General features: G+C 39.8%; 1 long non-coding RNA gene across 1 annotated transcript in view; it reads left to right on the forward strand.

Annotated features, from left to right (window-relative positions):
- Positions 1 to 869: 869 nt before the first annotated feature.
- Positions 870 to 18,811, forward strand: part of LOC308083385 — a 112,863-nt gene continuing 94,921 nt past the window's right edge. The window contains exon 1 of the long non-coding RNA XR_013932995.1: positions 870 to 929. This is a non-coding gene — a long non-coding RNA (uncharacterized lncRNA). The remainder of the gene's footprint in view (positions 930 to 18,811) is intronic.

The following is an 18,811-nucleotide window of genomic DNA, read 5'->3' on the forward strand; positions in this document are numbered from 1 at the left end:
GAGGCAAATATTGTCCTTTTTAACTGGAGGACAATACCTGGAAAGACCTGGAAACAAGTCCTGGAAACAAGTCTGTTGCTGAGCCGATCAAACAAAGCTATGAGGAAGTGAACAGGAAACTGAAATGCCACCTTCTGGAAAAGGTCATGCACAGAGCCTATTGGGAATGTGCATGCAAAGTTTCATATGATCGGTCCAACCGTGTTATTCAGCGTTAAATTATACGTTTTAAAATTTATATGAGCAACACACAAATATTTAAATAAACAAAACATTTTCAGAGCAGAAACTTTGCCAACATGTTAATTGGGTGTAGAAGGCCTGGGTATTGGGTAGGCTAAAACTATTTTAATCAGTATGGTCAATTCTTGTACACAGTAGAAGGCGTTTGAATCAAAATATGAATGTAGCACTGTCCAGATGCTGAAATCTTACCAGATTGCGACAGCTGACTTTTGGATCGTTGTTCATAACATAACTGTTCTCCATCTCGTAGAACTAGCACGTAGTTATTCTTGTTCTTGATCCACCGTTCACGAGGGGCTCCACTTGGTATGAAACTGTCACTCTGTATGTCTGAAGATGTACAGTAGCAGAGAACAACACATACTGCAACTTCACACAGCCATACATTCTGTATATGAATAATGACTTAGTGTGTGTGCAAATAAATCACATAGGCATAATGAAAATGAAATTACCGTCGTCGTCTTCATCATCATCATCCACTTTTCACAGAGAGTAATCCAGTTGGGTTGCAAAGCAAATTCATCCCATTAGTTTCTCAAAAAATAAATAAATCAAGAAAACTAATTGTGCCAAAGGGGTGGTAGCCTATAACATCTAGCACACGTATTTACCTTCTATACAGAATGTGAAGTCACAGTCACAGTCCATCGCTGCTGTAGGTTGACTTTGCTCTCACGGAGGTTCACCAGGTCAGGTCTCCTGACTGTATTATTCTTTAAATAAGCAGATTTGAATGACAAATACACCTCCATGTTTCTCTTCTCTCCGCTATCCCAATTCCCACCTACACCCAACATCCATTATCAAATTCATATTTTACACACATATTTTACACAAATGTAGCAGTAGTAGTATCATTTACTCATTGAACAGGATCCCCACAGAAGCCTAAGGTCACTACTCTGACAATGAGGCACACTGCCAAATGTAGTGTCTGCTATGCTCAGGCAAGCTCAATTTCCTGTTGAAACAGTTTTGCATAAAACCAGACAGTGTTGTAGTGGAGGGTATACACATAGGTATACCCACTGGGCATTGGTTATACTCACTCCTAGTGTGTGCAGCCATCCGATTTAGTGTTGCCGGAAATACATTTGTTATTGATTCTGAATATTTGAAATGGTGTCATTTACCACACTGTATTGACACCAGCCGTGCGTACTCTCTTCTGCCCACAGCCCACAGCCCCCCCCCCCCACACACACACACACACACACACACACACACAGAGCTTCCCACTCACTTGAGTGTCATTTCCTCCACTTGAAAATAGCTGTCACTGACTGTGTTATTCAGTGTTTTGCGGGTGTTAACTTGAAGATGACAAGTGTGGTCTTTAGGTGACAAATATGAGGCTGTTTCGGAGAATTGGTGTGTTCTTTTTCAATCTACACTAAATCCCGTGTAGACGATCTACAAGCTCAGAAGGCGTCACGTTGTGATGCGTTCTGAGCTTGTAGATCGGCTATTTTTGGTGGATTTTCCCTAATAGGGATGCTGGGATTCAAGTGGTTAAATGTGGTTTAGGTATAACGTTATTTTCAATCTATTCAAATAGAAAACAGATATTCTCTCAAGATTATTGTTTTGTCTTGGAGGAAAATGAACAGCGGCACGTAGACTGAGGAGCTGATGACTGCTATGCTGCTACAGCCATCTGAGTGGCTGCAGTACTGTACATCTGTACGTAGTTAAAGAGCCTGTAAATAGGAAGTACCCTCCCTGACCCCCCGTATGAGTTGGCCCAGACCCGTTGAAGAGAGAGTTACGTCACTAGCATAGAATCCCATTGTGAGAATGGAATGCGGAAATGCTTTGTCTATCTCAATGAGGAAGTTCTAATGTTTAGAACTACAGCCCATAGCAGCCCCGCTTTGCAGCGAGATCAAAGCATGACGGAACTCTCTCTTCTATAGCAGTGGTTCTCAAACTTTTTCATGTCAAGGACCCCCAAATTGACACTTATTTAGCCCGCGGACCCCCATTTGAAAAGATATGCCAGGGACCTCATATAAGAGAAGATTTTTCGGGCTCAAGCAGTGATTCACAACCATTTTAATTTCAATTTTGACATGCATTAGGCTACGGACCCCCATTTAATAGCATTTCTATCTCTGGGACCCCGAATTTATATTGTAAAATCAATGTTAATATAACTCAGAGAGTGTACACATGACGGGTCCATTTGGTTCCATTTGTACACTAATAATAATAATAATAATAATACATTTTATTTGTAACGCACTTTATATTTGAAGCAAATCTCAAAGTGCTACAGGATTAAAAACAAAAAAAGAAAGAGAAAACAACAATAATAATAAAACAGTGAAATGAATAAACTTCAAATCAAGTCAGCAGGCATAGTAGAAGTTTAAAAAGATAAAACAACTACATCTCTATCTATGCAAATGCCTTGTTAAAAAGGAAGATTTTTAGGCCCTTTTTAAAAAGGGGGGGTGTAAGTGGGACTGAGTAACTAGGGCCCCCTAAAAAAAAAAAAAAAGTATTTTTTTGGTCTTTTTTAAAGAAAAAAAATCATGGGGGGGCCCACAGTGAGTCTTTGTCCCCAGGGCCCAGAATTTGGTGCTACGCCCCTGCTCCCCGGACGCTCCGCCCCTGCACACACACACACACACACACACACACACACACACACACACACACACACACACACACACACACACACACACACACACACACACACACACACACACAATTTAGCAAAACACATTTTGTTATAATATAACAAAATGTGTTTATAGCATAGCTGTTGGAGTAATATTATTACTCCAACAGCTATGCTATAAACCAGTTGTAGTGTAAACTTTAGCCATTTGATTGTTCGGAAAATCCTAACTTATTTGTGATACTCACTCACTTTGGTGTCAATTGAGAATAACAGTACTGCAGAAAGTAGTTTCACTTAAATGGTAGGCATTGTACCCCTTTTTCTATGGGCTGCAGCTGCCTGTGTATGTGCTGCTATGCTGTTGATTCACGCTGTTGCACTATTGCTGTTGTACTGGAGCCCAAAGGCTGGGTGACTAAATGAGTAATTTTCAGTGACAGTCAGTAAGTAAGAGTTAACCACTTAACCCATATTTTCAAATTTCTCAAAGTTTTTTTGGGCGCAAAATATATATATATATTTAGAAAAAACAGAATTCTTCAACATAAAAAAGCCAACAATTTTCAAAATATTTTTGAAAATGTTTGCCTATAATGACATACCCAACGCCAGAGTGAAAGTGGTTAAAGGCTTATGTGAATCTACATGTATGCCTTGTGTTTAAGGTTATGAGAGTGTGCATGACTGTTGTATCGGCTGACATGATTAGGTGATCTATTCCAGCCAGGTCCTGAGAACCCTTTGGACTGTCTGACAGAAAGACTAAAGTTCTATCTAGACTAGAGATGATATACTGGCCCTCATTTATCAACGCGGTGCAGACCAAATAATGGGCGTACGGCGAGATCACCACAACTTTTCGGCATTTATCAATATATCCTGACGTTAGCTTCATCCTACCGTATGCTGAGATCTCACGTCTGGTCGATAGCAGTTGTTGACGTTGGCTGCGCCCGTTTATTCCATTGTAGACCTGCGGAGCAGCATTGTCTGACTGTCTGACAGGCATCTGGACACATAATCCACTAAATGTGTATATCTAATAAATAATCGCTGTGAAAATATATTATTTTATTAACTAATTTAAACAAACTGCTTTAACAGTCATTCGGTTAAGCTTGCAGATCTGGCTGCATTGGCTATTTGAAAATAGCAGATCTACAAGCTCACAACAGGTCGCATCGCCACGCGTTGTGAGCTTGTAGATCTGCTATTTTCAAAATATACAAGCGCTTCTGCGAGAGAATTTTCGGGAGTCCCGACCATCTTTTCATGGACAGTGAGGTCTACAAACTTAGAGTAGCTTGTCCTATGTTATGGAGTTATGTCATAGAGAGTTATGTAGGCTACACAACCTGGCTGGGTTAAGGATATAAACCCGACGCTCCAATATTAACGTGGCGGCACGGGATCACTGCATTCCGCCCGAGTCTCATGACTGCTTTATTTAGTGTAACTCGAACACGCACTGCTCGGTTTGGGTTAAATAAATGGGTATACAAACGTATTTCATTCATGGCGATGTGATTGGTATCATATGTCATTCATGTAGACTACAAGCCTACCTATGTGACAAGAAAGATTGTACCGCTACGCTACGGATTACATGAAAGACAAAGTTGGGCGGGCGTGTGTGTGTGAGAGATAGAGAGAGAGGCGTGTGTGTGGCGAGGCTAGCGGATGCTTTTATGGGTCGTATTCTGGTTCTTCATGTCGTGAAGTCGGGACGTTTTGTGAATATTTAAGGGCGTGTTATTTAAATGACGCTCGTTTTCAGACGTGAGATTTATCAAAGCTCCGACCTGATGTACGCTAGGATCGGCTGTATAGGATCCTTTGATAAATGTGACTTCGACGTTGGTGTACAGTACGGCCGAATATATGGAAAAATATAAGCAGTTTTTTACGCTCCGTTGATAAATGAGGGCCACTGTGTTGTGGTGACCTCTGCAGGTTGAGCTCAACCACATGTGCAGTATTGCTATCACAAAGCTCTCATTTAGTGAGATCTGACAGGAATAATAAGAGGCCCTGTTGTAATCCAGGTTGTGGCGAAAGAGGTAAAGAAGGACTGAGGGACATATGGACGTTATGACTCATCCAGGCACAGCCAGGCAGGTTCATAGATGAAAACTATGAACTAGCTATGAATCTCAAATTACCCATAGAAAGAACGATAAGGGCGAGAATTAATGCTAGTCTTGTCTCTGTCTTTTCTGAACTCCAGGCACATCCAGGTTCATAGTTTGATGAGCATGTTCATGTACAGTATATGTATTTTTGACAAAAACGTCAATCAATCAAAAATAGTTAAAAACAATGTACTAGCAATGCATATCAATTCACCCATAGACACATAGACACATAGGAAAGGGGAATAATTCTGTCTTGTTCCAACAGCCTCTGTTGGTTGCAGGCAGGGTTCATCGCCATGCTGGCTTGTGGTGGAAATGTTTGTAAAAATTATATTTTTGCCATGGACATACAATACAAATATTACCAGAAACAGAGTTACCCCTATATGTATACTACTAGTGCTGTGGTCCTCGAAGTGGGTTGAGGGACCTTCGGGGTTATTTGAAGGTGGTCAAATGGACCATTATAGACAGGCCTGGAATGTCGTCATTTTAGGGGCAAGGCCACTTGGTATTTGATGTTGTCCATTTTATGAGGGCTCAAAGGCCAAATGCCAGGGCAGGAAGGCCATCAATTAATTTAGTCCATTGAAATAATTAATAGAATTTAAGGGTTAAGGATGATTTTAAATTTAATATGTAGACTTCTCTGCAGTGAAATAAATAAATTATGGTATTTACAATCCGATCCATGCTCAGCCTGCACCAATCAAAGTCACTGGATTGGTTTAAAGATGGGGACTCAGGGGAGTTAAGAATTCAGAATATGAACAAAAGACATTGGTGTCTACAAGGCAAGAAAGAGACACTGGTGTCTACATATTGACAAGAAAGAGACAGAAGAGAAAGTGGTACAGTCAGCTGGGGCATTAAGGTCACCTCAGGGCATGCCAGGGGCACAAGGCCAAACTGAGGGGGAACGACGGCCATGGCCTTCGTGGCCTCCCTGAAATTCCTGCCCTGATTATAGGTCTGTAACCGGTAGGATCCATGTACACTCTCAGAGTTAGGGGGTGCTTGAAAATAAAAGGTTAGTGAACCACTGTACTGGTGGACTCCTAATGTGCCATAGTGTCATAGTAAATCATAAATTTTCTGAAAACCTGGAGACTGAGACATTCTGTAATTGGGTCTTATGATCAAAATAAGAACATTATAATGTCAAAACTAAATAAATAAAAAATCACACCCAGTGTGAAGTGGGCGGTGTGGTCACAGTGTGGACCAACCATTGTACACCCCTAACTTAAAAAAAAACATAAATGTGTTTTTTTTAAGTGCATAGTCCTATTTATAGGGCTATGCACATGTGTCATGTTTCACTAGTCAATCACAGTCCTGAATAGACTGTGATTGGCCAATCACGGTGCAGGGTTAGGGGGGTACAATGGTGGCCAATCACAGCGCAGGGTTGGGGGGGTGCAATGGGTGGGGGGGTACAATGGTGGCCAATCACAGTGCAGCGAATGTCGAGGTCCAAACCTCAAAAAATTGCCAAGGACAAGTCTTGCCACGGACATTTATGGTCATATTGATGACCCCTGGTTGCAGGGATAAAGTGAGTGCGGGGGCCAATGTATCCCACGTCCTGCCAGCCATCAGGAGCCAGGGAAACGCTACAGATGATGACTTCCCAGAAATAAAAGTACCAGAATAAGTTACACTTGTTGTTTTAGTTTGACTTTAGCTTGACTTATAGGCTAATGATGATGCATAGGCACGGATGGAACAGAGGGACCCTGTCGTGTTCCCGCTTGTTTTACTCAAATTGTTCTCCTGGACTCTTGACCTCATGGCATCTTTGTCTTTGCAGTCTGATGGCTATTCTTTGCCTACAGCTGTGCGGAAAAACTAATGTTTTCTAATATTGATTCTATGGCGCTTTCATTTCCTCAGTCAGTTTCCACATGAATATAATACAGGATACATTCCTAAATTAATAGTTGGGGAATGACAGGTAGCCTATATCCATATTTTTTAGTCCATGAGTAGAACACGTTTTTTTTTCTTTTCCCTGTCGGATGCAGAAGATCTGGTGTTGAAGTTCACATCTTCTCTGAAAATGAGGCTATAGTCTCCCCACAGTTAAATATTAGAATTAAGAATTTGACAGAATAATGATTCATCAAACCAGCATGAATCATTTTGAATAGCTGACATAATCATAATCAGTAATAGCAAGGATGATAGATAAAAAATGGTAGCTGTAAACCATGATTACAGTTCATGAAGGTACTGGTTTTTCAGAGTGGAGTATTGGCACTGACATTTCTGTGGATTGGTCTCTGTCTAATTTTAGCAATTTTAGGAATTGTGCGGGTTTGAATTCTACCCTGGATGTCAGAATGATCCCAAAAAAGAATCAACTTCTTCAAATTCAACTTCTTTATTGTCACATCACAGGTTTACAGGTGTAAAAAAACAGATCTGATATGCGTAGAGTAAAATATATACATAAGGTGCATGGTTAGAACAAATAGCAATGGAATGAGACCGGTAAAATAGCAGCAGATATAGTAACAGAGATATAGTACATAAGGAGCCGTGATAGGATAGCAACATTCATTCTCTATAAGCATATTTTACTTTACTGAAATGACCTCAACAAATGTTTTTTTATTTGTATTTGTTCATACTGCATTCAAGTGAAAAAGATGCATTTCGTTTGCATATATTGTTGTTAGTATTAGGCCTATTACTGTCAGAAAAAAAGCAGAAGTACAAAGACAACTCATGACCAGTTGACCAGTGGTGGAAGAACTACTCAGATATTTTACTTAACTATCAATACCACAATATAAAAATACTCTGTTACAAGTAAAAGGCATGTGTTCAAAAATGTACCTGGATGTCTTGAGTAAAAGTACAAAAGTATTGGCATCAAAATATACTTAAAGTACCAAAAGTAAAAGTACTAAAATGTTTGAAAATAGATGATCTACAAGCTCACAATGCATCGCGATGCAACACGTTGTGACCTTGTAGATCTGCTTGTATAGAAATAGCCAAGGTATAAAATAGGTGGTTAATGTATGTTTTATAATGTAATAATGTATATCTGCAAAGTAACTACGGTAGTAACTAAAGTTTTCAAATAATTGTAGTGGAGTAAGAGTACAATATTTGCCTTTGAAATGTAGTGGAGTAGAGAGTAAAGTATTGAAAATGGGAAATACTCCAGTAAAGTAAAAATACCGAAAATTGTACTTAAGTACAGTACTTGAGTAAATGTAAGTTAGTTACAATTTTGACCGCCTCTGTTTCTGTATTTCTTTATCATATTCTTTTGGTGTAGCCCTGGGTTTGAGATTCAAAACACATGCTGCACGGCAACGGGCAATTAAATACTTTTTTTTATGCATTTGACACAACAATATCACTGTCTAATAAATACTGTCTTAACTGACAAACAAATTAAATTACTGATTTGATCGTCCGTGTGTGTCATCCTGCCGTCATCGCACGACAGCCCAAGCCTATCAAAACGGCTGGACCTTATTACACCCATAAGGCTTTGTGCATACCCATAATGCAGTTCGGGATATCGAAGATGGCGGTATTTGCGACATAGGTTATTTGTCTGGAATATATTTTGGGAATGTATGTTGCCTTGATCATGCTATCAGTAATCATCACAATATGTAAGCAAGTCAATATGTTCATCTACTTCATCGATCCATTTTCTGCGCTCCACTGTGACCAGTTTGAGAGAGTCATGATCAAATCCCAAGACGTGGGAGTGATAAAGAAATGGCACAAAGTTGTAGGTCTTCCCAATTCCCCTCACGGACCTCAAGAAGAACAAAGACGTGTCTCCATCATCCCCAATTTCATTTGGAAGACTGTCCTACAGAATCATAGGAAAAGATGAAAACTATAAATATGAGAATATTTCAGTTTTCTGTAAAGCAATTTGGAACTTTGTTTCGATAAGTGCTTTATTATTATTATAATTATTATAATTCATATTTTATAATGTCTATGTAATGAAAGCATTTTCGTGTTTCAGGGACAGTTTGCTACCATCACTGACACCACTATTTAAGCCCCACTCTACTAAAAGATCATTTCAAAGAAAAGAAAGAAAGATGTGAAAAGGTTTAGAGTTTAGACACAACAGTGTCTCAGAGCAGTGCTGAGCAGTGCTGCACACTCACCCGGCTTTCCACTTTAACTTCACCTTGGGCATCACAGCACACAACTTTGCATTCGTCATCTTTGGTGGCGTAGAGTATTATTACCCTCCCCTGCTTTTCAAAATGTATGTTTCTTTTGTAGGTCTGGATTCTGAATGCACAGTCTAAGATAACAAAAGGGAAACAAAAACATGAAATCTTTTACACCACACCAGTGACTTGCAGTATTGCAAACAATATGAAAATATGAACTATTATTACAAATTGGCAAAACAAATGTTAAATAGATTTGAGCAGCCACTTTACAATATATTGCTGAACAGCATTAACCACTTAAAACCTATATACTTCCGTTGACCAGGGTCCCCCCAGGCAACCCAATCACCAGAGAAGAAACATTATCATTGTGCTGTAAACCACTGACACAATGCATTCAATGTTCAATGTCATGGCCACGGATTAGGGATAGGTCCAGGGTTAGGTTTAGGGTTAGTTATTATATGCTTTGGAAGTAATTTTTTTTAATCTAGAATTAAGTCAACATGGTCCACATCTAGACACGTTGACACGCAACTTTTTTCTTGGATTGAAAACGTCCAGTTTCAACCCTTCTTGTGCTTTTCAGAAACATACAGTGCCAACGTTTTCTCTGGCGACAAGGTGCCTCAGGGGTCTATGATACTTTATACTTCTACTCTACTACATATCGTATGCAAATATTGTCCTTTTAACTCTAAATTGTGGAAACACATTATGAAGGTGTTGTGTCTCCAGTTCAAGTCTGTTGCTGAGCCAATCAAACAAAGCAATGAGAAAGTGAACAGGAAACGGAAAGTCTATTGGGAATGTGAGTGCAAAGTTTCATATGATCGGTCCAACAACGTTATTCAGCGTTAAATTATACTTTTTTCTAATTATATGAGCAACACATAAATAACAAACGTACATTTTCAAAGCAGAAAATGCCAACATGTTAATTGGGTGTAGAGAACCTGGGTATTGGATAGGCTAAACAAATATTATTTTAATCAGTGTGATCAATTCCTGTACACAGTAGAAGGCGTTTGAATCAAAATATGAATGTAGCACTGTCCAGATGCTGGAATCTTACCATCCGACGACAGGCGAGCTTTGGATCGTTGTTCATAATATAACTGGTCTCCATCCCCTAGAACTAAAAAGTGGTTGTCCTTGTTCTTGATCCACCGTTCACGGACTGGACCTGAACCTGATATAGCAGAGAACAGCACATACAGAATGTGAAGTCACAGTCACAGTCCATTGCTTGGTTGACTTTGCTCTCGTGGAGGTTCACCAGTTCAGGTCTTCTGACTGTATTATGTTTAAATAAGCAGATTTGAATGACAAATACACCCCTGTCTCTCTTCTCTCCACTATCCCATTTCCCACCTACACCCAACATCTATTATCAAATTCATATTTTACACAAATGTAGCAGTAGTAGTATCATTTACACATTGAACAGGATCCTGCTTATTGACCCGACATAAGCCTATAAGGTCACTACTCTGATCAAGCCCAGACTGGCCCTGTAATTCAGGCCGGGAGTCATACACTAGTGATGCGTGGGCCGATCCGTAGCCCGCGGGTTGAACCGCGGGGCGGGCGGACAGGTTATAGATTCCGACGCAATTATCGTGAGCGGGTCAACACACGAAACCTCTATCTCTCTCGCGCGCGCGCGTGCGCTCGCTCTCTCTCTCCGGAAAGCAATTGAATGGACTTGATTTTGTGTTGAAAAGCCTGCTCTCTTTTTTATTTTTATTTTTAATTGTTTTGGCGGGTTGCAGGATGGGCTGGGTCGTTGATTCATATTCATTTTTGCGGGACGGGTTGGGCTCCCGTGCGGGGCGGGTTATAAAAAACCTGACTCGCGCATCACTATCATACACCCTTCCAGGCCACCCTACCCAAATACTAGGCTACATGAACACACATGAACGCACCTGCCGCCCGCACTCACACACATGTCTTGCGCGTGCACACATGTGACTTCAGACCATAACAGTTGGTCTGAGATGTTTCTTGTCAAAAAATACAAACATGTACCACACACTGTAGGCCTACAGTAGTAGGCACTACAACACTCACTTCTACTGTATAGTATGTCACAGGAGCAATCCATATGAATTCAACAGTTACAGCATTATTCCTTTCCACATTGGCTCCGTAATCACCGAAAATCATTATTCCATATACCAACAGTCACACAAAAGTTCTATATCCAGTCCAGTCTGGCTTTTCTATTCCCTACATACAACATACCATCAAATCTTGTCAACAAAATGTTTCCCTCAATACAACAGTCACAACAGGACTCCTAAAATAATACTATACTATGGTATTATGAAAACATGATTGTCTTATTGTCTCCGCCAGGCCGAAAGGCATGGCCGAGACGATGTGATTTCCGTGAAATTTTGCATGCACATTCCCACTAGGCCGAGGAAGAAATGCCACCCTTTTCACAATGGCCTGTTATAGCGTCACCAGCAGGTCTAATATAGCAAGACATTTTTGCCACAAAATGCCTCAAATCATGAATGCAGTGTCCGATTGCCGTGAAAGGCCTAACACGAAATGGCTACCATTTCACAATGGCCTATTATAGCGCCACCAGGAAGCCACAATAACCTACCGGACCAGGCGGAGACCTGTGCTCCGAGGAGCACTTTTTCTAGTTATATTGCTAACGTACTCTACCATACAGAACAAAATAAATTACATTTTATGCACATAGTGCCACTTTAACACCACGTAAGCCCTATTTTAATATAATATATTTAATATTGTCATATAAAAGAGTAATACAAAGTTAGTGAAAATAGCAGGTATTTTTTTACTCCTTTACATTTAGGCCAAATGTACCCCCCCCCCCCTTATTTGTGTTATTTTGTTAAGATTTGATTTATTATTGTGTATTGTTTTATTTAAGGTGATATTTTGAATACAGGGCTATGATGTTGTGAAGCCTACACTCTGTCACTCCCTAGGCTGAATTATTTACAGCAAATTTGACAAATCTAGGTCAATCAGCAATGTGTAAATACGCTGATTGATATTTCTTCAAAACGGTTTGTAACCTTTTTTGAACCCGCCGGTTTGAACTCTCCAGCTTTCCAACTGATTTCTTTCCAGGGTCATGTTGTTGAATTTGGTCAGTAAATTGCTTTGAACTCTCCAGCTTTCCAACTGATTTCTTTCCAGGGTCATGTTGTTGAATTTGGTCAGTAAATTGCTTGTCTCCAGGGTCATGTCCTTGAATTTGGTCAGTAAGGTTTTTGTCTCCAGGGTCATGTTGTTGAATTTGGTCAGTAAATCGCTTGTCTCCAGAGTCATTTTGTTGTATTTGGTCAGTAAAGTGTTTGTCTCCAGGGTCATGTCCTTGTATTTGGTCTGTAAATATTTTCTCTTCAGTGTCAGGTTTTCTCTTTCCAGGGTCATGTCGTCTCTTTCCACGACCAGTGTGTCTCTTTCCAGGGTCATGTCGTCTCTTTCCACGGCCAGTGTGTCTCTTTCCAGGGTCAAGTCCTGTACTTTACTTTCAAACCTCACTAACAAGTCCTCTCTTTCCAGGGTCAGGTTGTCTCTTTCTATGGTTAGGATGTCTCTCTCCAGGGTCAGGTTGTCTCTTTCTATGGTTAGGATGTCTCTCTCCAGGGTCAGGTTGTCTCTTTCTATGGTTAGGATGTCTCTCTCCAGGGTCAGGTTATCATAGCGGGACTGTAACTCATTTCTCTCCAGGGTCTGGTTGTCTCTTTCCAGGGTCTTGTTGTCTCTTTCCAGGGTCAGGTTGCATCTTTCCAGGGTCTGGTTGTCTCTTTCCAGGGTTTTGTTGTCTCTTTCCAGGGTCAGGTTGCATCTTTCCAGGGTCTGGTTGTCTCTTTCCAGGGTCTTGTTGTCTCTTTCCAGGGTCAGGTTGCATCTTTCCAGGGTCAGGTTGCATCTTTCCAGGGTCAGGTTCTCTCTTTCTATGGTCAGGATGTCTCTCTCCAGTGCCAGGTTCTTGTAGTTGATCTGTAACTGTTCATAGGCTAATTTATCTGCAAAGGAATAAACATTGTGATTATAAACACTGCTGTTGCTACTGTTCATGATGAGGTCAAGCATCTGTGGAAAAGTTGTTTTGAGAACAATGATATATTCTTTTTTTATGTGCATACCATTTTAACACCACTTTCTTCTTTGTACTTTGTAAATGCAATTATTAATACTCATAACAAGCCTCTAATGGTGCATTCACACGGGCAGATTAAAAGATACACGCTACCATTCATTTTCAATGGAAACCAGCGACATGAAGATACAAAGATACATCCGACGTTTGTAGCTGTAGCTCTAGCGACAAAGATACAAAGCTACAAATTCAAGTTGAGCTGGGTTCAACTTCCAGATACAAAGATACAAAGCTACAACTGTAGCTCCGATGTCCGCACGTTCGATGACGTCAGCGACCGCTTTGAGCAACACAGATACAAAGCGACACAGTGACAAAGATGCTGTATATTTTTGTAGCTTTGTATCTTTTAATCTGCCCGTGTGAACGTACCATAATAATGAGAAATGGGTAAAAAATAATAATTACAAAACAATGTTATATAAAGGTTTAGATTAATGCTGTAGTAGCTTTTGTAGTTGCCATAACTAGACATTTTTTTTCTCTTTTATTTATGTATTTTTGGAATACTCACAGTGCACGGTCAGGCCTGTGAACACAACCAGCAGCGTAAGACACATCATCCCCAGACAAAGAGCAACAACTCTTCTCACTGTTTTAGAGCTCTGTCCTGCAATGGAAAATACAGCTAGTAAGTTTGCAAAGGCTAAGAGACAACAAAAAAAGACTAGCACGTGAGCTCAGAGAACAGAGACAGTGGTGCAGTTTTTTGCACAAGGATAAAGTGAAACAATGAAGAAAATCACATGTTTGCATTCAAGGACCAGGTGGACTGCGACCCGGGCAGTGGACTCAACCGATTAAGACCGGGAACGCATCTGTGTCATTTTAGATTTTCTCTATGTTCTATGGAAACCGGTTACAGGACAGTTTGACTCAAGTTGTGAAAAAGAGATCTTTGTGGGTTATGACCAAGGTATATAGAAAGAAGGTAGGGTCATCTACGTCATTTCCAGCAATTCCAGCCGCCAGATTCGTCGCACCATGGGAGCCAGACTGCAGCCGTGAGTTCAGTGGAATGCATTGGAGTTAATGAGAGCCCGGTGGATCAGCTCATGAACAAAATATATTTCTGAATGACTGAGACCTTTGTAAAGTAATTGCTTCTGGAAAATAAAAGAAGACATATCACACATTGTTTTCTGCTGTGTTGCTTTTCGATGTGTCCACTGTATAAGTTTATTGAGCTATCTAAAGAGCACAAAGTACGTGATACTGCCGAGCCAGAAACCAGTGTTGGCGTTATTTGGACTTGGGCTTCGCAATTTTAAAATTATTTTAACCAGTGGTTCTCAATTATGTTTATGTCATGGACCCTCAAATTAATATGTATTTGTCCCTAACCCCCATCTGAAAATGTTTTGTGCCAGGGAGCCCCGTGCCAGATTTGTGTTGTTAGTGTTTCAAAGATCCTCAATATTTCACAAGATTTTTTTTTTAATGTCCATTTGTCTTCATATATATTTTAAACATTTTCCACATTTATGTATTAAATAAATTATGATATCTATAAATGATTCTGTCCATTTTGAATAGCTTGTATACATGATTATTGTGTAATTGACATATTGTTGTTTTCAGTTAATAAGGTTAATAATAATAATAATGTTTATAAATGGCAGTGCGGCCACCCTACTCACTGTACCCTGTACATGTATGTTTAAAATAAAAGCATGAATATATTAATCTGTCTATTATTTTTAATAGCTTAGTATTGATGCACAATAACATGTATGTTTATGAAACACAATTGTATACATAATTATACAATATATATTGCCCCCCCCATCCTACGAGGTAGGGGGTCGAGGTAGGGTAGGGGGTCCCTGCTCCATCTCCCCATCAGTTTGGGAAAACGTTGAAGACCCCTGGCCCCCGGTGCTTCTTTTGGGCTTGTTTTCCTAGATCTGGTTGCTTATTTCTCTCACACAATCTGGCAACACTGCCAGAGACGATTTTTATACAGTCTATGGAGGATACATGCCACTGTTTAGATTTCTCAATAAAATTATACATTGTGCTAAAAAAAAATCCAAATTGATTGGATAAAAACCTGTGATATGTCTTCTTTTATATTCCTGAATCGATTATCTGACAAAGGACACAATCGTTCAGAAATAGTGTTTGTTCACAAGCTGGTCCAGCTGGCTGCCATAGACTTCATTATATTTCACCAAACTTCTTGTTCCAGTTTCGGCTCCCATGCACATCAATGGCGTCTGCCATGCAAGCAATGGCGTCTGCCCGTCCCCTAGGCCGTCCCAACCTTCTTTTCTAATTTCTTTGGCTATGACAAGAACAGCCCTGCTTATTTAGAGTTCTACCCAAACACAGGAAAAGTGCTCAAAAACAGGTTGGTGAAATTCACCACAACTAGTCAAACTCAGACAGAGCAGGAAATGGGTGGTGATAATTTGAATGTCAAGAGAGCTGCAACCCACCTATCAAAAGCTGACAAGGCGAAATAAATCTCACAAGAGTCATAAGAACTTCAGCCAGAGACACTGGCTAACACTAAGACACTAAGACAAAGACATGTTAACCAAGATGGGAAAGAATACTTTGTCAATACTTAAAAGATTATGAGTGTGAGGTAAAATGTAGTGATGACCAAATAGCATGAAGAGCAAGTGTGGTTGTTGAACTGCTGCACAATGACAGTGTTGAATGTGCTCTGACACTGACGTTATGTAATCTGTAATCAATGCGGGGTCATTGCGAACGCGGAAGTCCTAAAATCCTTACATTAGCTACCAGTCTCACAGATAAATAATTTTACATGTACATGTCAGAGTCCTGCAACGGGCCGGGTACCCGCGGATACCCGACGGGTACCCGCGTTTGACGGATGAAAACGGGTGAAAATGTTACTTTTATAAGATCACGGGTACGGGGACGGGCGGTACTGAACTAATCGCGGGCGGGTATCATTTTATTGTGAAAATCAGAGAGCACTGTTTCCGCCCAAACAACGTAACTTGTATAACTTAACAGCACAACCGCATGGAGCATGCTGGACAGTTATCTTAACTCACAAAAACACATTGAACATCCTGTTAAACCTTCAAATTAAAAGTATCTGATGACATAAACAACGACACATGTTTGCTGCGTAGATGCGCGTTCGCGCGTGGCTTAAGCTCGCTCCTCCGTCTTCACTTGCTTTCTGTACAAACCTGACCACTGAATGTAGCACTGTTGTTGAAGGCTGCTATCTTTTTCAACACACTTTTCAATAGGATTTACATTTTACACGGGTAAACGGGCGGACAACGGGTCGTTTATTTGACGGGCGGGGCGGGTCTGGTTCGTATTTTGAAATTATCACGGGTGACGGGTCGGTCTACGGATCTGAGTATTGACGGGCGGGGCGGGCGCGGGTTCTCAAAATTGGACCCGTGCAGGACTCTGGTACATGTACAGTACTACCATGCGCCACAAACCTGGAATATCCTTCCAGATGACATTAGACGAACCGTAACCCTGGCCATTTTTACCAGCTGCTGCACGCGCTGGTCTACACACAGGCATACCTCATCGTCATCCTAAAAATTTGCATCATGTTCGACATGTATTTCATCATTGGCTGTCCTGGCTGTTCTTCACTCCTTTAAGCCAATGGTATGGGCTCAATTTAGTGCCAATATTATTTTGTACTTGTAAAAAGATTTTGTATTTGTAAACACATTTTGCATTCGTAAAAAAAATATTTGTATTCGTAAAAATAATTTTTACTCGTAAAAAAATATTTGTATTCGTAAATAAAAGATTTGTATTCGTAAAAAAAAGATTTGTATTCGTAAAAAAAAGTTTTGTATTTGTAAGCAAAAGATTTGTATTCATAAGAAAAAAAATGTGTCCATAAAAAGAATATTTTAAACTTTTTTTGCTATGTATATTTTTTGGTGTGTTTGTAACATGTGTTAAACATGTTGTAATTGTAGAATTATATTTACAATGAACATTGTGACCAGAAAAAATAACTGTTTCTACAGATTGCAGCGCCATATGTCAAAATGACCGGCTTCACCGGTAATCATGCGCGTGTATTTTGCTAAGAGATTGGTTACATAGTTTAATTGATATTAATTTATTAGTGCATTCTCCCATTTTTTTTAATGGGAGAATGAAAAAACTCCATTTCTAGTATTTTTTTCTCAGAAACTGTAAGGGCTAGAGTTACAAGACTTGGAGGGGAGGTTCATAATTTAGTCCGAAATTATCAAAAAAAAAAAAAACATTCGGCATCATGGTGGCGCTATAAAAGCCCCCTTTACGTTTTGGCCTACAACTCTTGAACCATAGGTCGTAAAATAAAAATATTTTTTTCCCCTTAGATTCCTTGGGTCGCAACTCCCCATACAGGCCACGCCCATTTGCGTCAGGATCAATTTTCCGCCATTTATAATTTTCTTCAAAACACACTTTAGGCTCCTCCTCCCACATATTTTGTCCAAATTTCACTAAAATTGGTACACATGATCTCTGGACCCATGCGATAAACATCTCCAAACGGAATTTTGATAGTCCATACGGTTCTTCCATAAATGGCTTCCAAAATTAGCGGAAGGGGCCTGTTTTACAAAAAAGGCCAAAACTCACGAACGAAACGTCCGGTCAATCCCGAATTTGAATCACATGTCAAGGGTAGTTTACTCAACGAATCCCTAAAGGCACTTTGATGTGGTGCCACAAATGGCGCCACAAATGCACAAAATGTTACCGTTTGATGCAAAAACATGATTATTTTTGGACCATTCCGCTCCATTTAAGCTACACATGATCTCTGATGACATGTGACAATGTAATTGGCTTGCATAATTAGTGGGAGGGGCCTAACAAATTTAAAAGCCTGTGACTTAATTTGGACTAATAAATATTTTTTATTTTATAATTCAAAAACATGTTTTATTTAATTGATATTTATTGTTAATTAAAGATGTCCACTTCAATGCTGTAGCATGCAGGCCATTCTGTTGTAGATATGTCTCCTCCCTCTATTCAGTTATTCTACTTTGATACTAATGTGAACAATAGACATAGCCTCCTATACCTTTGTTAACGTGATAACCATTGTTATTGCCCACTTAATTAGTATTCACTATAGAAACTGCACATACATCACAGTACTGCTTTTACAATTGATAAGCCGAATCAGCATTTATTTACCCAGACATGGGATGCATAGCAAGTGTTACCCAACACGGTAACACTTGCTATCTATGCATACCATGTCTATAATGCATTATAAACATACTTGTAATGTATTATATGCTTATAACACTGTGTATAATTATAGTTATACGAACTCATAAAGCATTCTATAATGACTTATACGGTCAAGTATAAATACATTGTGATATGCATATAACACTGTATAATTACAGTTATAAGCATTCATAACAGTACTCACAATGCAATCCTAGTACATTATAAACACTTTTATAATGACACTTTCTATGCA

Source organism: Gymnoscopelus braueri, assembly GCF_963280865.1.
Source record: "Gymnoscopelus braueri genome assembly, chromosome: 4".
Lineage (NCBI taxonomy): Eukaryota > Metazoa > Chordata > Actinopteri > Myctophiformes > Myctophidae > Gymnoscopelus > Gymnoscopelus braueri.